Source organism: Equus asinus, chromosome 9, assembly GCF_041296235.1.
Source record: "Equus asinus isolate D_3611 breed Donkey chromosome 9, EquAss-T2T_v2, whole genome shotgun sequence".
NCBI classification, from domain to species: domain Eukaryota; kingdom Metazoa; phylum Chordata; class Mammalia; order Perissodactyla; family Equidae; genus Equus; species Equus asinus.
In genome coordinates this window covers 78,544,390-78,569,255 of record NC_091798.1, presented here as the reverse complement: position 1 = coordinate 78,569,255, position 24,866 = coordinate 78,544,390, and the positions used below count along the sequence as shown (strand labels likewise).

Sequence of the window (24,866 nt, the reverse complement as noted above, 5' to 3'; positions counted from 1 at the left end):
CTCTGTTACGTTTGCATTATCTTTTTCTAGGTTAGTATTAAAAATATTTAAAAGTCTATTTGGGATGGGAATGAACTATATCTCATGATCAGATTTCATTAGGACTTACAGAGAAAAAACATTCTTATATTTTAGAGGTTTTCTCTATCCGAGCTATCAAGGAGGAGGAATTCTGCTCTGAGGACAGTGTACGTGCCACACTGGCATCAGAGCCTGTTTATGCAGGTAAATGGCTGGTTTAGGACACCTCTGAACTGTCACGTACCATTTGAATTAATGAGGCCATACAGGTCCAAGGTCCCTAAAAGGGCCTCTCTAGATTAGGGTTTATTAAACCTGCCACAAGCTGCTTAGTGTTAGAAAAGTGACAACAGAAGCTCTTTTGGTTTAGCATTTTGTTCTTTCTTTTTTTCCATTTTTCTTCTTTTTAAACATTAAAAAAATATTTTCTCATTCTTCGGCAAACACCCTGCTAACTTACGCTGAAGAAATTCCTGTAGATGTATTGGATGCTCAAAAATTCTTTAAAGAACACCAATACTTTAAGAACAAAAAAACTCGATATCAAAAATACAAATTAGGTAGAAAAGTAGGTTTAAGATAATGCATGGTAAGTTACTAAATAAGGCAGTTCATATTATTTTATTTTGTTTATTTTTTAAGATTATTAAATTCAGCTACATTTCAGCAAGGTAAAATAATAGAAACTGCAAAAAAATACTGGCCTACATAATCGGAAATAAATAGAAAACATTCTCTCTGCCCAGGCATAATCCAATATTCAGCTGAGGGAATAAAATATCCTGGTATCTTCGTATGAAAATCACAAATACCAACAAATAAAGAAATGATAATTAGCATTCTTTAAGGATGATATTTAATATAATTCTCCTGACAGTAGTTTTATTGGCTTCATATTGGCTTCATATTTTGTTGTATATCCTTTGTTTGTTTCCTGTATTATTTCAAAACTCTTTCTCAAATGACTATAGTTTTTCTGGACCGTGAATGTTATTGCATTAATAGACTTTTGTTTTTGCTTAGAAAAATTTGAGTGCAAAATCAATTTAACATCTCCAAATCTATTAGGCGCTTAGCCTTTAATTTGCTGCACATTAACATTAAATGGTCAAAATATGAGGTTATTTTTGGAGTGATTATTATGATTGTAATAAGGCCTGACACTTGCGCCACTTCAAACACGCAACCACCAACAGTTCCATTACAACAAAAGAGCTCCCAGCATAACACATTTTAATAGTCAGAAGAGTTGTGAATTCACAGCTTTGCACAGCAGGTGTGGCTGCACGTTTTTGCACCCCTAAAGACACTTGCTCATCTAATCTGACAGATTAGACAATGGCACAAAACCCCCATCACCGATATCTAAACAAAGACTTCATTTCGGAAGAGACAAAGCTTCAGGCAGACCGTGTTGCCACTAATAACTTTTCCGAGCGGAAAACAATGTATATTTTATTAATGAAAAACAAATTGTGGCAGGGAAGATGAATGCCTTGGCTTTTCTGACATTTTAAATAATTTGCTTTCCCTTCCCTTTTGTGCCTTTAATATTTACTTTCATATCAATCTTTACTCAATTTTCTTAATTAGCTATGGTGCTGGCGAAAGACGGAAGGCATCACAATGCAGGACCTTATAACCCATGTTGCAAGGGGAAAACAATTTTGCTATTTTTGGTGCGTAAACTATATTGGAAAGCATCACCTTAATTAGAGCCAGAGGTAAGTTGGACTTTGGGGCACCCACCCTTTGGTGACAAGGCTCCTGGCAAAGGGTTTCAAGGCAACCGGATTCCCTATTCGACTTCCTCACAGCTGAACATTAAAAAGTGAGGCTGAGGTTGTGCGTATTTACCATCAGGGACTGGCCTGAGCATTAACGGGCTTGGGCGGCTGATGTGGAGGCAGCTGCACTTATCATGAATCAGGAAAGGGAAATAGCAGCCCTGGTGTGCTGTAGGTCAGTCACAAATGTCGACTTGAGAGAGCTGTAAATCTCCAGCACGACTTCAGCCAGGGACTCACAGAACACCCTTCTAGCGTTTTCCTATAATTTAAAGATTATGTAAGGTATATCGTGAGAGTGTTCGATGAAAATATTAATTTAGAGATAAATCCTGTAAGTGCTCTGAAGCAGTGGCTTCTGCTGCATTTACACTTGAAACAGGACAGGCTGCTAGTTTTGTCAACAGTAGGAGGTCATGGAAGGCTGCCAAAGAAAACAAACCTTTTTCAATAAAATGCTTTCCATTCTAAGCAGTCACAGAATATCTCCTGTGCTGTTTTATTACTGATATTTAAACTGTGATATATTGTCTTTTGCTGACAATTTCTTGAGTTAGAAGTCTTAATCATAGAATGAAGTGTGGCACACACACCGGAAAGACAATTAATTACAGCAAACTCTGGCGAGTTCAAATAATTTTCTGCTGTTTTTGTTTGGGGTGGGGAGGGAAGCAGGAGGGGATGATAAAAGTTAGAGTGTGAACCATTTCTCTTTCTTTGTCTATTTGTTGTTGCCTGAAAGACATATGACATATATTGGTAATGAAAATCTTGAACCTTTGAGAAAAATGATAGAAGTTTCCCATTGAAGGAATCGTTTTATTAATGCAAATAATAAGGTACAACGTCATTTTCATTTATCAATATGGTATAATTGATCCTAAAATAAAAGTATTCTACATCTGTTTCTTTGTGTAATTGGATAAAAATGTTAAAATATGAGATAAAATGCACAAAGCACATTCAGATTTGTCATATACTTAATAAGCTAAATTGGAAATTAATGCAGGGAAAATATTATCCAGGTAAGAATGAGAAAGTTGATGTGATTGACTTCCTAAACTATCACTTGTAAGAAAAACATTGTGCTGGAGAACTGGTTACTGCAATTTTCATTTGCATTTTCTAACTAAAGATGCTTCTTTTGAAACTGGGAATCCATTAATGGCCTTCTGTCCTGTGGTTGGAAAATAAAACACACAGTGACTGTGGTTATATGCACCAAATCTTATTCAATGGGTACAGGCTACTATGAGGTACATATTCCATGTTCATCATTGTGATTCATAAAAAGACTGTAGTTTGACTTTTTGATTTTTACCTTTTATTATTCAAGCCCTAACGATATATAAGAATAAATGCAAATTGAAAATAATATAAATGAGGATGTCACATATTCTTAACGATATCCTGGAGTTGCAAGATATAATTAACGTTATAGAGTGCCTGGAGAACCCAGGCAGAAACAGAATGAGAATTTAAGTCTCAATATTAGAAGTGTTGATGCAAAACTCGCAGGTATTTCTCTCGCTCGCTCCTTATTTTCTCAGAGTATGGTTCAAGTGTTTTAGTACTTCTCTTGGTATCCTGACTGGTTTTAAAAGCACCCTGTGCGTGGAGAACTCTGACACCTTCGGTGCAGGCGTTATCAGCACAGCGATAACTGTAAGCTATGCATGGCCACCTTTATTGTTTCACCGCTTTAAAAGCTGTGTTCCACTTTGAAATTACATTAAGAATATAAATTTCAACCTCAAAATTATGATTCTATACAACAGAGGCAGAGTGTGTGCTTTGTAGCACAAGATCCCTTTCATTTAATATTAAGCATTCATCCTCTCACATTTTTCTATTTTTGAAAACTATTTGAAATGAATAGACATACACCATAGGATTCTGGACCCTGCAGAATCCCAGGGCCTGTGGCAGACTGAAGCCTAGCAGCCTCTTGTGCAGACACTGCCAGCAGAATATTTGAAGTTGATGCAGCTTAGGAAGAGGCTGATCTTCACAGAAAAGCCAGAATTTCTAAAAAAAAAAAAAAAAAAATTTAAAGCCATTTTACCCCTAATCATAGACAAGCATTAAAGATCTTAAAACATGGCTGTGATCAGGCAATTTTTTTCTGGCATACTTTTTAAGTGAAGACTACTGTCTGCACAATTCAGAATGAAGGCTTGATGTTCTTATACATCCCATATAGTCTCATTTTGAAAGCTATCAGCTACATGATCTTCCTGAGGCCCAGCCTGTCTCCTTCTTTAATATCACTAAAATGAATGGAAAAGCACAGAGATTATTTTGAATTGATGTGAAATATGCCTTGTCCCAGCTGTCCTATGACATGGCTCAGATTGGACACCATGCATTCAACTTGATTCCTTCATATTAGTCCATATAGAATGCAAGCCCTGAGTCCTCCTTTTTTGCTTTTTATAATCATCATCACTTACTTCTAACCACCCACACAGGGGAAAAATGTCATCACAAGGCATTAAGGAAACGGAGACAATGTTCTTGATCACTGGTTCTATTTTGCTAAACCAGTTTAAATTCAAGTTTTAGCTGTGAATTAACTCTGTCTAGAGTTTCATGGTGCAAATAAAATAAGATGCTTTTCTATCTCATGAGCACAAAATACAAAGTTCTAATACTATTTACCTAGGACTAAAGATATTGATTTTATGAATTGAAACTGAATCTATAATTGCTTACCATTAAGAAATAGCATATCACTGAAATGGAAAATAGAATGTGGAAATGAGGATCAAGAAAAAAGTTTATTATACAAGTAGAGTCTTCTCTTTTGGGTGTCTCCCTAATACAGCTATGATACCAAGAATCTCCACTGAAAAGATTTTGCAATTGCTAAATCTGATAGATGATTAGCATCCTATGATCACCATCACTTGACTGAGAAAATACTGGACCACAAAGAAAGTGAGAGTAAAAGGGAAAACTATAGTGTGAGAGTTTGTGGACATAGTTGGCATAGTCAGAAAAGAAGGAAGCTTATTTACCTGTTGATGCACATAAATGAGTCAATAATTGTTGTTATCATCTTATGACATAGGTCAATATTTCGTCATACAGTAAGTAATTGTAGATCATTATGTAGAGTTCAGGCATTATGATGTCTGCTGAGGTCAGAGAGTTAAGATATAGCCCTTAGTTTCAAGAGAAACCTAGAGTTTAACAGGAAAATTCACAGCAGTTCCTGAATCCCCACTAAAACATTTGTGACCCTCTATGGTCAAGGTCTGCAACCTCAATGAGGTCCACAGGGCTGCCTGGTCAGCTCTCTCACCCATTCTTTACAGCAACTATTTCAAACTCAGTCTCATCTCTCCAAAACATTTATCCTAACATAAATCACTCACTCTCAGGAAATAACCTTTCTTCCCACTCATCAAGGGAAATAGATGACGACCAAAATAGACCACTGAGCATCCACTCCTTCAACTTGCTGATGTCCAACAGATACCCAATCTGAGTCCTCTTTCCTCCCTCTCTGCTGCCACTCCCATCCCACTACCAAAATTGCTGCCACCAGTGCTGCCCAAAGTTTCAGCCATTCTCTTATTTGACCTTGGCATAGGTTGACACTAGAAAGTACTTCACTGTTCTTGAAAAGTATTCTCACCCTTGCCTCTTCCTCACCTGTCGGCTTGTCTGAATACTACACTTTCCTCAAACTACTTTGGTAATTCCTTCTCTGGGAACTTTGACTGCTTGTTTTTGCTCATTTGTCTGTTAAATACAGATTTTTAATACGGTTCTGTCTTTAAAATATATGAAAACATTATTATAGGGCCTAGTATAGCAAGAGTGATGACTATTTTTGTTTGTTTGTTAGTGGCTAAAGAGATAACAAAAGGAAATCTTGTCATCTTGTCTCATGTTATTTTTCATTATACTTCAATTTCTTTTGTAGTCAACCACAATATTCAGTTAATGTCCATTGTGTACAAAGCACCATACTATGTATTAAAGAAAGTAACATAGGCTTTCTGCCAAGTCTACAGGATTAACTCTCTTATGTCCATTATGTAAGGCTCATACAAAACCTTTGCGATCATTACTAGCATGTGTGAGTCCCCACGTGTTGTGCAGCACATCGACTTTTGATTTAGCACAATTGTGGGGCAGAGTTTGTGCTTTCTCCAGGAACTTTCCATAAATCCTCCCAAGTCTGATGATATGGGTACATCCACATCCATCAGTAAGACCAAAGTTACTATGTCAAGAATTTGTGTAGACTCTGGAAACTCTTGACCCCAAAGTTTTCTACAAAAACTGAAAGATAACATCACTTATTAAATTCATTTCATCTGAAAAAGTAGCTTAGCTTAAAAAATATACTGAGTATATGTCAAGTGACGATGCTTTCCATATGCTAGACCCTTTTCCATAGGTCAAATATTAAAGATGTCACTTCAGTGCTTCATGTTGGAGCCATAGCACAGGGGCAATTGGACTCAAACATAGCATCCTATAGCATAGAAACTATCACAAGATTCTTAATGAAAATGTTTGCAGAATGGATTGTGAGGTGTCTAGATTGCCATTGGTTTTTTTACTTTACTCATGAAGACAAGAGTTTCTTTAAAAAGCAAACTCATTTGACTCTTCATACTCTAAATATTAGGACAGGGAAGTATAGATTCTGGGCAATTTACTAACAATATGCTCAGGGGCATGTGTGACACCCAGAAAGTTTTGCTAAATTAGATTTTACTCTTATACTCTTGGGACTTTCTCAATAGAATCACCATCAGGGTTATTCATGCTGCTTTGTGACAGCAAAATATTGAATTATGAGTGTTAGTGAAAAGAACGTACATGGAAGAGATCATGGAAATGATGTCTGGTTTCTTTGCAGAACTGATGTTCTTATGAATTGTTTTTCTTAAGGAAAATAAAGGTGGAGCTGTCTTTCCATTTCCATGTTAAAGGATAAAACAATAAAAGAAAGTGAAAAATGAATTTCAAATTTCACCTTTTGGAAATCTTTAGAAATGGGACATTTACTCATTTGCTCATGGTCCTCATTAGTTGAGGAAGGAAAATCTCACAATCGTATGCTATGATGAACGAGAGAAAGGAAGACTCAACTAAAATCCCTCTGCTCCATCACTCTGCTCTTTTACAGCCAGTACCTATGTTTCATTCTCTTTATCTACCTGGGCCAGACAGCAGAGAATGAAGCTGGGAGGTGGGGAGCAATGCATAAGTAAAGATATAACCCACTAGAATGGAGGTATAGGTATTAGAAAATGTGGTTTTCTGCCTTTAGTGACATTTGACAGAAAAATTAGAGCAGGCACCGTCTTCACCTTTATCCTTCTCTTCAAATAACCTCTTATCACATTACCTTCACAGGGTATAGGGACGAAATAAAACAGATACAGGGTAGTAGTGATGGGGATTGGACAGGGTCTTTCCAGGGCTCCAGATATCAGCTTCACAGACCTTGCTGCTTTGCCACCTTTGAAAATCTCTATTGTACAAAAGACTTGTCCATACCCTGGTAATTGCTAGGCTGACTATTTAAACCTTTTTACCGTTCAAGAGTTATCCCTTCTTTCATTGCTGAATCAACACAGTTAGCAAGAATAAGAATTACCATGTATATGGGACATAATAAATATTAGGGGCCGGCTCAGCGGCACAGCGGTTAAGTTCACATGTTCTGCTTCAGTGGCCTGGGGTTCACCGGTTTGGATCCCAGGTGCGGACATGGCGCTGTTTGGCTAGCCATGCTGTGGTAGGTGTCCCACATATAAAGTAGAGGAAGATGGGCACGGATGTTAGCTCAGGGCCAGTCTTCCTCAGCAAAAAGAGGAGGATTGGCAGCAGTTAGCTCAGGGCTAATCTTCCTCAAAAAATAAATAAATAAAATTAATTAAATAAATAAAATAAAAATGAATATTATGTTTAGAGAGAAGCTCTTACAGAATAGGCAGTTTTAATTGATCCTCAGCATTAGAAATATAGATGTAAAAGAAAAAACTGGGGACACAAGAACTCTATTTTAAAAGCTACAAGATTTAAGATGTCAGATTTTGAACAAGTTCCATTGTGAACAGAGAAATCTATCAGAAAGAGATTGTGAGACACAATTTGGCAAATAAACAGCACTCTGGATAATTTAGGGATTTTCAGATTTAAATTATAGAATATTAGAAATGATCCAACTGGATCCATTGTGTAAATAAGTAAATCAAGCCCCAGGAACAAAGTCCTCTAATAAGGCAATACCAGAACTAAGAATACTTGTTACACCTGTGCTAGAACTTAATCCACCAGATCACACTGCCTATTTGTAAACCTTACTCAGTATTGTTTGAACTGGATCAAAATAATAACCTTTGTTTAGGAATGCATACTTAATCATGATACATCTTACATAGGGTACTGATAATTCATTCTATGTCAATATTTACTTTTCATTTTTTTCTGCTTCTTGATGAGTTATTGTCCTAAAATTGAATGCCTTCGGAAATTAGCTTCTTAGAGGCAAAAAACCCCTAAAGCTTACCAAGCTACTTTTGGGGAAAAAAATAAGAATAACTGGAAATAATTTACTCTGTTATACAGAGTACTTCTATGTTAGTTAGAAAAGCTTTGAGTGTTTGGAAGAAAATTTGAGGTCTTACTTCAAAAATATTCTATATATAGAGTAAGCGTATTTTAAGCAATCCAAGAAAAACCAAGTGTGTATCTGATTTCTTTAATTGCCACACAGTAATATTGAAAGTGTCCAGTTTTCAACAAAAAAAAATTGAGGTATTCAAAGAAACAGGAAAATGTAGCCCATAACAAGAAAAGTCAATCAATAGAATTGTTCTGAGGAAGCCCAAACATTAAGTTTATGACACAAAAACTTTAAATAAGTTATTTTAAATATTTTCAAAACCTAAAGGAAATCTTATGTAAAGAATTAGAGAAAAGTGTGAAAACAACATCTCTGCAACTAGAAAATATTAAAAATGAGGTGAAATATAGTATAGATATATATTCTTTGTGTTCTAGAGCTAAAAAAATATGACTGAAATAAAATATTCACAAGAGGGGCTCCACAACACATTCAAGCTAGTAGAAGAAAGAATCAGCGAACATGAAGATAGGTCAGTTGAAATTAGGCAGTTTGAGGAACAAAGAGAAAAAAATTAAAAATAAACTAAGTCTAAGAGATTGATGAGACACAATCAAACATAACAACAAACACATAATGCCAGTCTCAGAAAAGGAGAGAAAGAGACAGGGAGTAGACAGACTATTTGAAAAAATAATAGTCAAAAACTTCCCAAATTTGATGAAAAACAATAATCTACACATCCAAAAAGCTTAAAAATCTCCAAGTAGGATAAATTCAAAGAGATCCATATCTAGAGATGTCAAAATCAAACTGATAAAAGACAGAAACAAAAATAAAATCTTGAAACCAAGCAATCAGAAATAATACCACATACAAGGGATCTTTAGTCGATCAAAGCTGATTTCTTATCAGAAACCATAGAGGCCATAAAGGCAGTGGAAATGACATATTAAAGTGCTAAAGGGAAAAAAAAAAGGTATCTGTTAATCAAGAATTCTGGATCCAGCAAAACTCTCCTTCAAAAATAAGAGAAATGTAGACATCTCCAGATAAACTAAAACTGAGTTTGTTGCTAACATATTTGACCTACAAAGGTTCTTCAGGCTGAACTGAAAGGACAATGGACAATAACTTGAATCCATGTGAAGAAATAAAAAACACTGGTCAAGTAAACATCACAATAAATATAAAAGGCATAATAATATATTTTCCTTTGTAAATACTTTTTTTCTTTTTGATTCAAAACAATCTTCTTAGATAAATAACTATACATCTGTGTTGTTAGGCACAAAATATACAAAGAGATAAGTTGTGATGATAACAGCTTAAAAGTGGGGTAGAACAGAGCCATAGAGGAGCAAAGTTTTTGTATACTATTGAAATTGTTAGTATTAATCTGAACTAGATTGTTACAAATTAAATGTTTATTGTAATGACCAATGCAACAAAAAGAAAATAACAAAAAATGTGTAGTTAAAGATGTGACAACAAATTAAAATGGTGCAATAAAATAAATTGAAAGTAAAAGGATGGAAAAAGATATTCCATGCAGACAGTAACCAAAAGAAAGCTGGAGTGGCTATACAAATAAAAAAGAAAATAGACTTTAAGACATAAATTGTTAATAGAGACAAAGAAGGACATTCTATAATGAAAGAAGTGTCAATCCATCAAGAAGCTATAACAATTATAAAAAATACATGCTCCTAACAACGAAGCCCAAAAGTACATTAAGCAAAAACTGACAGATTGAAGGGAAGATAGACAAATCAATAATAATAACTGGAGACTTCAACACCATATTTTCAATAAAAGCTAGAACTAGACAGAAGATCAATTAGTAAATAGAGAACCTGAACAACAGTATAAGCCAAATAGACCTGACTTAATAGACCAATGGACATCTATAGAACATTCTACCCAATAAGAGCAGAATTCACATTTTTCTCAAGAAAACATGGAATATTCTCCAGGAGTGACCATATTTTAGGTCAAAATACAAATCTCAATAAACAGAAAATGATTGAAATTGTAAATATGTTCTACGATCACAATAGAAAAAGACTAGAAATCAATAGTAGAAGAGAAAATTCACAAATACATTGAGATTAAACAACATACTCCTAAATAAAAAATGAGTCAAAGATGAAATCACAAGAGAAATTGGAAAATATTTGAGATAAATGAAAACAAAAATACAAGATACCAAAACTTATGGGATGCAGCTAAAGCAGTCTTTAGTGAAAAAATTCTAGCTCTAAATGCTTACTTTAATAGAGGAGGAAGATTGCAAATCAATCTTCCATCTTAAGAAACTGGAAAAAGAAGAGAAAGCTAAACCCAAAGCAAGAGGAAGGAAAGAAATAATAAAGACTCCAGTGGAAATAACTGAAATGGGGGAAAAATAGAGAAATCAATGAAAACAAATGGACAAACCTATAAATACACTGATGAAGAAAAGAGAGAAGACTACTAAAATTGGGAATGACAATGGTGACATTACTTCTTGCTTTACAACAACAAAAAGGATGACAAGGGAATACTATGCATAATTGTTTTCCAACAAACTAGATGAAATGTACCAATTCTTAGAAATGCACAACCTACCAATACTGATTCAAGAAAAAATAGAATATCTGGACAGGCCTATTACAAACAAAGAGTTTGAGTTAGCAATCAAAAAGCTTCTAAGAAAGAAAAGCCCAGGGCCAGGTGGCTTCATTGGGGTATTACATCAAATGTTTAAAAAATAATTGACACTAATCCTTTCCAAACTCCTACCAAAAAAATAGAGAATAAAGTGATGCTTTTTAGCTCATTCTATGAGGCCAGTGTTACCCTAATTCTAAAGTCAGGCAAAGATATCACAAGAAAAGAAAACTACAAATCAATATTTTTATGAATGTAGATAAAATACTAACAAACAGACTCTGTAGTATATAAAACTATAATATATCATCAGCAAGTCGAATGTATCCCAAGAATGCAAAATTCATTTAACATGTTAAAATCAATCATCAATGTCATACATCATATTAACAGAATAAAGAAAAAAATAAACATGATCATCTCAATAGACACAGCAAAAGCCTTTGACAAAATCCAACACACTTTCGTAATAAAACTGCTCAACAAACTAGGAATGGAAGGAAACATCCTCTGCCTGATAAAGGGTGTCTATGATAAACCCATGGCTAACATCATACTTAATGGTGAAAGACTGAAAGCTTTCCCTCTAAGATAAGCAACCAGACAAGGATATCTGGCCTCATTACTTCTATTCCGCACTGTACAGGATTTCTAGCAGGGCATTTAGGCAAGAAAAAGAAATAAGTGTCATCCAGATTGGAAAGAAAGAAGTGAAATTATCTATTTCCAGGTGCAATGATCTTATATATAGAAAAGACTAAAGAATACACAGGCACATGCAAACACACACACACGAACAGTTGGTAAATGAGTTCAGCAAAGTTACAAGACACAAAATTAATGTACAAAGATTCAATTGTATTTCTTTCCGTTAGCTACAAACAAATTAAGAAAACAATTCTATTTCAACAGCATCAAAAGGAATAATATACTTAGGAAAAAAATGTAACCAAAGAAGTGGAAAACTTCTACCCTAAAAGCCACAAAACATATTTAAATAAAAGAAAAGTTAAATAAATAGATACACTTTGTCAATGGATTAGAAGACTTAATATCATTAAGATGGCAACACCCCCCAAGCTGATGGACAGATTCAATGTAATCCCTGTTCCAAAATTCCTTTTTCTGCCAAAAAAGACAAACTGATCCTAAAATTTATAATGAAATGCAAGGGAGTCCAGATAGCAAAAACAATCCTCAAAAATAAGAATGAGGTTGGAGGACTCATATGTCCTATTTCAAAACTTACTGCAAAGCTATGGTAATCAATACAATGTAGTACTGGCAGAAGTCTAGAAATATAGGTCAAGGGAATAAAATTGAGAGTTAAGAAATAAACAAATTCATCTATGGTCAATTGATTTTTGACAAAGGTACCAAAAGTATTCAATACAGAGATATAATATTTTCAACAAATAGTTTTGGAAAAACTGGATATCCATATGCAAAAGAATAAATTTGGACCCCTCACACAATGTACAGAACAAAAAAAAACTCAGAAAGGATCGCAAGTATAGATGTTAGAGCTAATGGTGTAAAAATCTTAGGACTCATAGGTGTAAATTCACATCACCTTGGATTAGTCAAAGGTCTCTTAGGTATGACACCTAAAGCAAAAGCAACAAGTGAAAAATAGATACATTGAACTTTATCTAAATACAAAAATGTTGTGCTTCAGAAGACACTATCAACAAAATAAAAAGATAACCACAGAATTGGCGAAAATATTAGCAAATCATATATCTGATAAGGATCTAGTCTCCAGAATATAAAAATAACTTTCACGACAAAAAGAGAAAGAACCCAATTAACAAATAAGCAAAGGATTTGAGCAGACATTGCTCCAATGAAGGTATACAAATGGCCAATAGACACCTAAGAAGATGCTTGACATCATTCATCATTAGGGAAATGCAAATCAAAACCACAGTGAGATACCACTTCACACCCGCCAGGACGTCCATTAAAGAAAAAGAGAGAGAGAAAATAACAAGTGTTGATGAGGATGTGGAGATATTGGAACAACAAACCTTGCTGGTGGGAATGTAAAATGGTGCAGCTATGGAAAACAGTTTGGCAATTTCTCAAAAAGTTAAACATAGGCTTATCATATGTCACAGCTATTCTCCCTCTAGATATACACCCAAGAGAAGTGAAAACATGTTCAAACAAAAACTTGTACACAAATGTTCATAGCAGAATTATTCATAATATCCAAAAAGTGGAAACAATCCAGTGTCCAACAAGTGATTAATGGACAAAGAAATGTGGTACATCCACACAATGAAATACTGTTTGGCAATAAAAAAGAACGAAGTACTGATACATGCTACAACGTGTATTAACCTTAAAAATATCATGCTAAATGAAAGAAGCCAGTCACAAAAGGCTACCTATTGTGTGACTCTATGTATATGAAATGTCCAGAATAGGCAAATCCGTAGAGACAGAAAGTAGATTAATGTTTGCCTGGGGGTAGGAGGAAGAACGGGAATTAGGAGTCGCTGTGAACAGATAAAGTATATCCTTTAGGGGTGACGGCAACATTCGGGAATTAGACAGTGGTGATGGTTGCACAACATTGCAAACATACTAAAAATCACTGATTTGCACACTTCAACTCAGTAAATTTTATGTTATGTGATTTTTAGCTCAATAAAAAAGATTGAAGAAGAAAAAAGAAATCATGGCTCCTTCATCAACCTGGATTCCCAATGACTATGAAAAGCGGAAGTTTCCTGCCAACCACAGGGAGCATGATGGAGAAATGACCTTTGTTGTTGTGAGACACTGGAGTTTGGAGCTGTGTTACCACAGTATGAACTAGCTTGTCTTACTGATGCAGCCAAGGAATAGACAATTCCTGTATTTACCTACAAATTAAGTGAGAAAATCCATGCCCTCTCAAAAGTTCTAGAAAAAGTTCAATTATCCTGCATTTACCAGATTACAGATTCCTGTAGCAAGGCAATCTTGTTTTGATGTAAATCTCTCTATGTTAATCAACATATATAACTATTCAAAAATGCCACGAAACTTAATGATGACCTTAAAACCTGAAAATACATGGCAAATATTTGGAGAATAAATCTATCTGAAAGTATTTGTTAAAGATTTTGAAACATTTAGGTTTCTTCCCTATGATTTTGCTTTTGTCATCATCTTAGAGAACGAGAGGGAAGATAAGATGCTGGGTGAATACATTATTATATGTCAAAAATTTTTATTCTGCTATTTTGAAAATTAAACCTCATTCAAAGGATTCTAATATCCTTAATGTTGTTATATAAATGTCACTATATCACATTTAAAATGAATAAAAATTGATGCAAATTGAAATTGCACAGAGGTGGTAGAAGATTTATTGTATGCGCATCTGCCAAACTTCACTTTTGAAAATCACTTTATGATGTCAACGTACAACCATTTTTTCTATTTTCAAAAATCTTTACCCATGGAAAAAAATTATCACAACACTTTTCTTTCCAATTTCCCTAATAACTGCTGTAGATGTAAGTGTGTTTATGTTAATTATGTGAAGTTCACATGTGGATCATTCCATATCTTAATTTTCTCCTTAAAGCTTACAGCTAAGTAATTATCATTGTGGTGGTTATTCGTTTGGCCAAACCACTGTAATGAAATATTTAAATACAAATGTGTAAATAAATCAGTTTGCTTCACTCTTTTGCTTGAAACACTCCAGCGTGCTTAAACTAATCCCCACAAAACTTAACATGGTTTACCCAAATCAGCACGACCTGGTCCCTGCCTTTACTTTCAGTCCCACCTCCCCCCAGAACCATGAGTTTGTCCAACCCTTAGGGCCTTCCTCTTGTCTAGAGTATTCTTACCTACACTCCAGATTTCCTATGGCTGGCTCCTTCTCATCACTGTGGTCTCAGGTTAAATATCACTTCTTCAGAAAGAGGACTTTCTCCAACTACCCTAGCAAAAATATTTCCATCACTCTAAATAACGTTATCCTGTTTTATCATCTTTATTGAACTTATGTAAATTAACTGGTTTATTTATTAGCTTACTTGTTTATTGTTGGTATTTTATCCCTAGAATGTGAGCTCCATGAGAGCAGATAATGTATAGTTAGTGCTTAGAAGAGTGTTAAATTATAAAATGAATGAAATAAGTGAATAATGCCTTGGATAACTTTTGACATGCTACATTACAAACAATTTTTGATGCTCCTCATCCCCCTACCCAACGCACACACAGCCTTGCACACAACTTTCCCCAAGTCTTTCAACAGCTTCTTTGTCAAATGGCTAATGTAAGACATTCTCAGAGCCAGAGCTTCTGCAATCAGAGTCACTACCAAAATATATTATAATCATTCATTTGCACCATTCATTATGTGCAAATAGTGACAGAAAAGTCTGGTTTGTGGGTTGCTGCATGACATGTGCTTTCTTTCCTCGACCCCAGTGAGCATTCTCTGCACTCATCTAAGGGCAGAATTTGCCCATGTGTGGTTAGTTGATTACAACAAACATATGGCGAAAATGGCTGAGAATGCTCAAATATTGAAAACATATGTTACTGCATGGAAAACTATGCCTTATTAAAAAACAAAACAAAAACTGAGAATCCAGTTAGAAACATACAGCTCAGAGATTTTGCTTTCAGAGCTTAGCCAGCCCTCAATTTATGAGACTGAAGACTTTCTTTTAGATCGAACTCAATCTTTACATCTCAGGCCAGCTACTTAGTTAAAATATTTCTTTTGACTACAGAAGCTTACGAAAACCAAACATCTTGCAAAACTTGAAAATTCATTTAAAAGTAAAAGTATCCTGAATCCTATGAGATTTTTAAAATCCTATTTTAAAGGCCATGAAGATTTCATAGCTTTTAAATATACTGCTCATACGAAATATTTTAACTCTTTTTCTCAATTAACATCACACCATCTTCATAGAGGAATGGAGCAGACAAGGACCTCGAATGGCACATTTATGAAATATTAGTCTTGTAATTAAAGACTAAGGAAATTCATATCAGAAGGGAATTTGCACCAGAAGTGATGCTGAGCATCAGTGGGAGACCCAAGAATAGGCTCATGTACATTTTCTTCTGATTCTCTGATGAACCTCACTTACCGCCCTTAATAAAATCTAAGGTGCCATCAATTGCAAGATACTCCACTAATAAAAAATTAAAATGCTGCCAATTTAACTATGAGGCAATGATCTGTTATATAAAATGTAAAACATCCTAATTTCAGAGAGTTTAAAGTGTGAAAACATGCATGTTCAAATCAATGACATATGCTGGCTATACCAACTAAAATTTTGCCTTAATGTCCTACTATAAAGCACAAAGTCCAAGGTACTGTAAGAAATTCAAGAAATTTTATTTTGGTGGATTGACACTTCCTTTCCCATTTCATTGTCTATTTCCTTAGGTAAGGAGCTCATGCTCCATCTTCCGCCTCCCCATGCGCAGTCCATAGACCTGTCAGCAGGGAGTTTTTTCTGAGCTTTACTTTGCAGGTAGGGCCAATAATCCAATTTTCCTTCCAATGTCCTTCCTCTTTCTTGTCACTCTTAGATGTTGATCTCATAGGTTACTTTGGGTGAGAAACTTTGATGGTCAAAGGTAAACATACGTTACCATTTTGACAATATTTGCATTTTAACTGTGGACTCCTAGATTCACAAATGTTAGTCTAAATAAACCAGTCACTTACAGCAGACTTTGGAGTATATTCACAGGCTATATTTTGAGATATAAAGATAATTAATCCATGCAAATTGCATCCTCATTTCAATTCACACATAGAGGAAAGCAATATAGTGGTAGAAAGAGCATGATTTTGGGGACTCACTAAGACTTTGTTTTAACACCCACTGTGTAATCTGGAAGTTGTTTAATATTTCTTAATCCCATTTTCCTCATTGATGTGAAAATAATGATAAATACATTTCATAAATTTTATAGGCGTTAACATGATAAATATAAATTGTGTAGGATATTTTCTAGCATATAATTGTGCTATAACAATTTGATATAATATATAGTTATATAATTATAGTACAAAATATAATAGAAATGTTATATAATAGAAAAATTTATATATATATACAATTGCTTACTTTTGAATCCTCCATCAAATGATCAAATTGAGCCTAAGTAATATTACACACTCAAGCCCTACCAACTCTGTCATAAAGCACTAGCTGTTATTCCTGATATTTTCTTTCTAACTTTGTGTGTGTTGTTTAGATATTCTCGTGTACATATCAAAATCATTTACCTAAGGATCTGGGCAGTTATATAACTGATATTTACATCATGCCAATTATTTAAAATTCCTTTTTTCCTCATGTGAGTGAAGTTAATATTCTGAATCACTAATATATTTTTAAAGGTTTGGTGATAGTGCTTTTCTTCCTGTGTAATTGTTTCTTTTATTATAATTTGGTAATAGTACGTTCCCACAATGAAACTGACAGGCCTTTTCTGTCTGCTGATTTATATGCTTCTCTGATAATTCTCACCTTTCCTGAATTGCTATTTTTTCCTTTCCTCTTTATCCTCCATGTCTTATCTTTAATTTTGTCTTTTTATTAGATTAGAACCCCTTTCTTAGCTTTTCATTATCTCTCTTCAAACTTCCAAAGTTTTTTCTCTTGTTCCAATCAGACTTTAAATTCAATTGATATGCACTTATCCCTGCCTTGTTTATTTTTCAGTTAAGAATTAAAACATATTTATTGGTCAAAAGATTAATTTGTGTCCATGTCCCTGCTTCCCTGTATCTTTGTTGATGTTTTTATAAAGTTCTGTAAATAAATTCTTTTTCAGCATGTTTAAATTCTCTCAAATCCAAACATTTTCAAGCAACTGCAAACTCTAAACATTTTTAAAGAGGTAGAAAGTCACGTCTAGCAAAATTCTATTTCATGGAAATCCTGCTACCCACTGAGCAGGTTCTTGGACATTGAGACACAGAAGGGGCTTACCAGAAATGAGAGAGGTTGGTTTTGACCAGAGACACAATCACAGGTCTCCCAAGAGAGCTGGCTGCTTCATCATTGTTTCTGGAATTAGACAGAATAAGAAGAAAGCATAAGACACGGGTTTAAAGCAAGACTTGATGGAGGTTTCTGGCATAAATGGAGATGATATGAAGTTTAGTATGATTAAAGGCATCAACCAAAGCTGAGAGCATGAATGTAAATGCACATACATCTCCAATTTTTACCATCCTGCTTTCCTAAAGTACCACTGGTACTTTAAGCCCCAAACTGGTAAGAGTGATCTGACTAATAAAAAAGGGAAATCCCCTGGTACATATTTATGCATGCTTCTTAATCTATACCAATAAATAAAACTTTTCAGTTTCCTTTTCATCTAAAACAGTTTTTGCTTGATTATCAGATATTTAAAAACCCATTTTGGAAAGAAGTATAAGTCAGAGCTTATTTTGCTAAGCAACATAAAAATCTATTTGGGAAGACAGGACATATTAATTACTAAGAGTTATATTTTAACATGTTGACATTTATATATCTTCAGTACATTAAAGTGAATACACACAACAAGTAAATAGTGATATATTACCAGACCTGGAGAAATAAGAAACCAAGGAGTGGGACCAACTTGTGGCATAGTGGTTAAGGTTGTGTACTCAGTTTTGGAGGCCCAGGGTTTGCAGATTCGGATCCCAGGTGCAGACCTAGCACCACTCATCAAGCTACACTGTGGTGGCATCCCACATAAAATAGAGAAAGATTGGCATAGATGTTAGCTCAGCAACGATCTTCCTCAAGCAAAAAGAAGTAGATGGGCAACAGATGTTAACTCAGGGCCAATCTTCCTCACAAGAAAAAAAAAAAAAACAGAGACACCAAGCAGGTTGTGTAGGTTGAGCAAGCCCTATATCTGATATTGAAATGCAAAGTCACGAAGTTATGTGAAGCCTCCACAGGCAAGAGACTATAGAAAGAGCAAAAGAAAGTTGCTAACAAATTTTGAGGATTATTAGCATTTGAGCGCAAATATGTAGAGGAAAAAATAATTGAATTTTTCAGAGAAAAACCAAAATTATAAAGTGGTAGGAAAAAATCAGGCTTTGTTGAGTAACAGAGGAAAACAAAGCAAGAAAAAATATAAAGAAAAAGGTATGGTCAATGGTCTCATATTCAACTGAGAAGTCCAGGAGAATGAAGATTAGAAAAATATAAATAGATTGATGATTGGGGACCTCAGAGAATTCAATTTCAGTATAATTGTTGAAGTGACATAATATGCTTAGGAAGTAGAGGAACGAAGGATAAGGGAAATAAGGCTGAATGACAGTGAACTCATTTTGAAAATGGAAAATACTAGAAGACTGCATAGGCAATGGTAAATGTGCCAGTGGGCAGGGAGGACTTCAACACTTTAAAAGGAAGAAGGTAATTGGTGGAAGAGAGAGGACAAAATTATAGACTTGACAGTCAGTTTAAATGTTAATGGAGAGTTGCCGAGTGTGTAGGAGCAGCTGCTGACCGGAACTCAGGACACATCAGTTTTAACTATCACTCCTAGACAGATGAGTCCCGAGTACTGTCTCTCCACTTAACCCCTCCCCTGAACTCTAGTTGGGTGGGTGGGCTTGTCACTCAGGGACACAAGTGCAGCAACCGTGCTCCCATCCAACTTATCCAGCTCATATTAGTCTACAGACACCTATCTATTTCTGTCTGTCAATTTGTCTCTGTGAGCTTCACCACACCCTTGCTTCTCTTTTTCACTTGCCTCTTAAAACTACATGACTTAATACATCGACAGTGTCACTACAAGTGATTTGAGATCTAGAACCTAGAAAAGGAAAAATGTTGAATGGATGAAAAAAGCAAATCAATGAATGCATGGATGACTGAATTTATTGATCACATTATCTACCAAGTACTGTTCTAGTTCCTGCAACTATGGAAGTGTCAAGAGGAAAATTTCCTGCCTCTACTTTACTGTTAGTTATAAGCAAAACAAATATATCTCCATTTGTGATAAGTGCTCAGAAGATAAGTAAAGTCAAATGAGAGAACTGAGGATGGTGGACTGCAGGAGCTGTTCCAGACTGGTTGAGCAGGAAAGGCTTCTATGAAGGTCTGCCATTTGGGCAGAAAGCTAAATGAAAAGGGGGAACAAGACATGCGGAAATTTGGAGAAAGAGTTTTCTAGGGGTGGGGAAGAGCAAGCTCAAAGGTCCTATGGTTAGAATGTTCTCAGCCTGTTTGACAGTGGTAAAAAGGTCTCTGCAGTTTGAACAAAAGGAGTGAGGCAGAATATGAGACGAGAGTGTGTGAGAGCTCAGGTCATAGAGCACTTTTAGATGTAGGGTTGCTAAATTTAGCAAATAAAGACACAGACTGTCCAGTTAAATTTGAATTTTAGACAAACAACAAATATTTCTAATATATGTAAGTCCTAAATATTACAAAGGATATATGTAATTTAAAAAATTTTTTTTGTTCATTCGAAATTCAGGTTTAACCGGGTGTCCTGTATTTTATCTGGAAACCCTAACATGATGACATCTTTGCAATTTACTCTGAGTGAGAAGGCAAGGTTCTAGAGTGTTTTGAAAAAATAAGCAGAATAATTCATTGTATGGAAAATAAATCATAAAGTGGTAAGGATAAATGCATGGAGACTGGCAAGGGAGTTATTGCTATAGGCAAGACAAGAGATGATGGTGTCCTGCTAGAGAGGTGGTAGGAAGACTAGTAGGAGGAGAGGTGACAGATTAGAGTCAAAGATGATTCCAAGGTTTCTCGCATAAGTAACTGGCAAAACAGAGCTGATTTTTCCTGAAATGAGGAAGACAGAAGAAAATTTAAGGCAGAAGATCAAGTTAGGTCTTTTCTTCATACCTTCATTGAAGTATATTTTCCATACCATAAATTTCACCCATTGGGGTATATAATTTAATGATTTTTAATAAATTTAGAGTTACACAACTAGCAATCTGATCTCATTTTAGAACATTTCCATCACCCCTCAAAGACTCTTAGTGGCCATTTCCGGTAACTCTTCATATCTATCTCACGCCCCTGTAACCACTAAACTCCTTTCTATCTTGGTAGATTTGCCTGTTCTGGACATTTCATGTAAATAAAATCATACAGTATGTAGACTTTTGTGTTTGGCTTCTTTCAGTTAGTGCTATGTTTGAGATTGATCCATGTTATAGCATGTATTACTACTTTATTCCCACTTATTGCGAATAGAATTTCACTGTATAGATATGTTACCAGTTGGGTTTTTGCCAGTTGGGGGCTATTATAAATGATGCAGTTTGAACATTCATGTACAAGTCTTTGTAAGGACACAGGTTTTTATTTCCTGTGCGTAGATTCCTTGGAGAAGGAATTATTGGGTTCTGTGGTAAGTTTATCTCAAAAGTCTTAACTAATATCCAAGTAGAGATTTTATGTTAGGCACCCAATATATTGGTCTATAATTCAGGAAAGAGGTAAATATAAAGTTGGAATTTAATATTATATACATGATTGCAAAGTGATTGGACAGTGTAAGGTCAGATAAGTAGTAAATGTAATTAGAAAAAAGAAAGGTCTAAGGATTAACTTCTGGGGCATGCCAATTTAAAGGTTAGGAAAATGAGGAGGATTCATGAAAAGAGAATAAGATGGGGCAAACAGAAAAGGTCAAAGCAGACACTTTTTGTGTCCTGTGCGTCATAGCCCCTTGGCCAATCTCTAGGCTCAGCTGAAACTGTGGTACACAGGTCCAGTCTATGCTAACAACCTCCCAAGTTTTTCTGCTTAACTGCCTGAGGTTTTTTTCCAAAATGAAAAATCTCACTCAGTCTTTGTGGTGGTGCATGGAATCAAGGGTCCCACAGGCAATTCTTAATAATAAGAAGACGGTACTCAGGATTCTAAAAGCCCCAGTCTCCTATCCTGTGGAGAGATAATTCTGAGTTTCAGAATCACAAAAAGGCTGACTGACATTGATTCAAGAGAAAACGAGAGGAAAGAAAAGGGAGGAAATTGAGATGCATATAAGATCGATTTCTAGGAGTTTTGCTCAAGGCAGAGTAGAGAAGTGTGGGGGTAAGTAGACACAGATAAGAAGTAACAGAGCTCTAGGGAGGGATTTGTTTTAAAGATGGGGAATGTTACCTTATGTTTGTACAGTGCAAAGAAACACTGAAGATGCAGGCGACAAGGAGAATTGCTGGAGCGATGTCTTTGAGCAGGTGAGAGGCATGTGATTAGAGACAAACGCAGGATTTTACTTTAGAAGCCTAGACTTCCCCTTTAACAGGGGAAGGCAGAGCTTTTGGATATTGATGTAAGTATATTGGTACATTTAATAGTAGGGACATGTGTTTGAACCATGATTTGCTGGATAAATTCACTCCTGAACATCTGGAAAACAGTCACCTTCTACTTGAATCCAACAATAACATTGAATATTTATATTTTAAAATAATCCATTTCATTTCAAGGAGTCCTAGAGTACCATAATTTCTTCTCCATGATATTCAGCCAATGGGTGTAGAGTGAAACGGTAAAGTCCTGGGTATGGGTGGGAGGGACATATTTACTGCAAAACAAGGAGCATCCAGTTACAGCAGGAGAGGAGGATAAAGTGAATATCCTTATGCACCAGCCAAGACTAAGACCAGGAAGTATGCATGTAGGAAAACATGTATGTATGCTATGCGTGTAGGAAATATACATGCAGTGAAAAAGATAGTTTTGGCAGTTATAAGCATTAACAGACAAATTTAGCTACAAAACAAGATACAGCATAACTTCTTTAGCATAGGTATATCAGTTTTATATTTGAAACTCTCATATTCTTCATTCTTTTTGAGTTGAGTTCTGAGATAAAGGTCTTACCCAATCTTATTAGAAAGGATTCTCAAACAAAATTGCATAGTAGATAAAGTCTTGCAATAGAGATTGGAGAGCTGGTCAATTTAGTTTTATTTCTGCCAGTATCAAGCTGTATAGTAACTCTTGTCAACTCTAAAGAAAATACTGTCTATGTTAAATTTAATGAGTACCCGCTATGGTCAGACACTGGTAGAAGCTAGAGATAAAAATGAATTAAACACTCTCTGTCTGCATGGAATACACAAACAATTGCATCAGAGTATTATTTTAAAATTGTAAGAAAAAGTGTGTGGCATCAAAACAATATATAATGACTTTGTCTAGAATAAGTCAGTTAGGTCTTGACAGAGGAGTCCCATGAAAAGAGTTTTTAAATATAAAGATGTCGATGAAGGAGGAACATTTCATTTCCTGCAACTTTAGTGAATTCATTGATTAGTTCCAACAGTTTTTGGCTTGAGTCTTTGGGATTTTCTATATACAAAATCACATCATCTGCAAATAATGACAATCTTACTTTTTCCTTTCCAGTTTGGGTGCCATTCATTTCTTTTTCTTGCCTAATTGCTTTAGTTAGGACTTTCAATACTATATTGAATAAGAGTGGTGAGAATGGACATTCTTGTCTTGTTCCTGATCTTAGACGAAAAGCTTTCAATTTTTCTCTGTTGACTAAGGAGGAACATTTCAGACAAGGAGCCAACGTCACTTCACTTCTTTTAGCCTTAGTTTGGTGTCTGTATAGGTGGGCTACCCGAGGCTTTTCAAACTCTGTTAGTGAAGTTTTGTCCAAGCCACAGCAGCTAGACAGAAGTTTGAGGAGGAGGAAGTGAAGATGAGCAATCAGGCTCTTGGTCTTTCACTTACACTTCAAGGAAAAGTTAAAGGAATTCCATTAATTTAAAAAAATACATTTATGAAAAATCACTGGGTTATACGATCTCAAAATGTTTCAGAACTAATGTCCCATGGAGAAATCCACAAGTGCTATTGTATCCATTGGTACTATTTTGTTAATTTCCAGAAGAGAAGACATGTTCTGGGGACTGCAACATAGTTGCCAATTTAGATGGGGAATAGTGAGAAAGGGAAGTGGTGGCCCTTGTGAGGACAAAAAGGACAAACAGAAGTACTGGATGAAGGTGAAAGAATCTGCTGAAATGCAAAGGCAGAAAGGAACTGGAAATATATTCAGACAAATTTTGCTTAAGACCAGATTTTGTCTCTGAAATGTCAATTAGAATATTCAAATAAAAGACGATAGTTATAATTATAAAATATGTAGACAAATATGCAAACATATTCATATATTCATGTTCATATTTTATACAGGCACCCATGATTTACAAAATTCTACCAGGAGAGAATGGTGCAATATCTAAATCTGTGGTCCGTGCCCCGAAAAAGTAGTCCAGACAAAAGATAAGAAAAATGATTGTCGGATACAGTTTATAAAACACACGCAGAAGAAACGTGGTGATGGGGTATTTCTAGAATTCATTTTACCTATCATTTAATCCAATTTGGAAATTCAAATCTGTTGACTGAACACCTCACATCCCCACACAAAGTATTAAACTTTATCATAAGTTGGTTTTCCAGTGTTCCATCATAAATTCTCCCTTTGACAAGTTAGCATTTTATCTAAAGCAATTCTCAAAACTGTAAATAATATCTCGAACAAAGAAAAGCTGTGAAAGCTTTGCCATTTCTTAAAAAAAATAGGTAAACTACTTGAAGCAGGAAAGTACAATGTAGATTTTTGTATTGCTTAAGTATATGCCTTAATGGTCTATGATCTACTTGCTCAGTTTCTTTGTTTTATGCCAAAGACCACACAGAGTCCGTTTTAAATTAATCAGTCAAGAAAACATAGGTGGGAAAATGGATGCCTAGGAGCCCCAATTTTCCTAAAGGTTTTGCTTAAGAAAT

General features: G+C 35.1%; 1 long non-coding RNA gene across 1 annotated transcript in view; it reads right to left on the bottom strand.

Annotated features, from left to right (window-relative positions):
* Positions 1-768: 768 nt before the first annotated feature.
* Positions 769-24,866, bottom strand: part of LOC139046303 (uncharacterized) — a 49,212-nt gene continuing 25,114 nt past the window's right edge. Inside the window, exons 4-5 of the long non-coding RNA XR_011506145.1 lie at positions 18,042-18,119; positions 769-3,836 (exon numbers count right to left, since the gene is read on the bottom strand). This is a non-coding gene — a long non-coding RNA (uncharacterized lncRNA). The remainder of the gene's footprint in view (positions 3,837-18,041; positions 18,120-24,866) is intronic.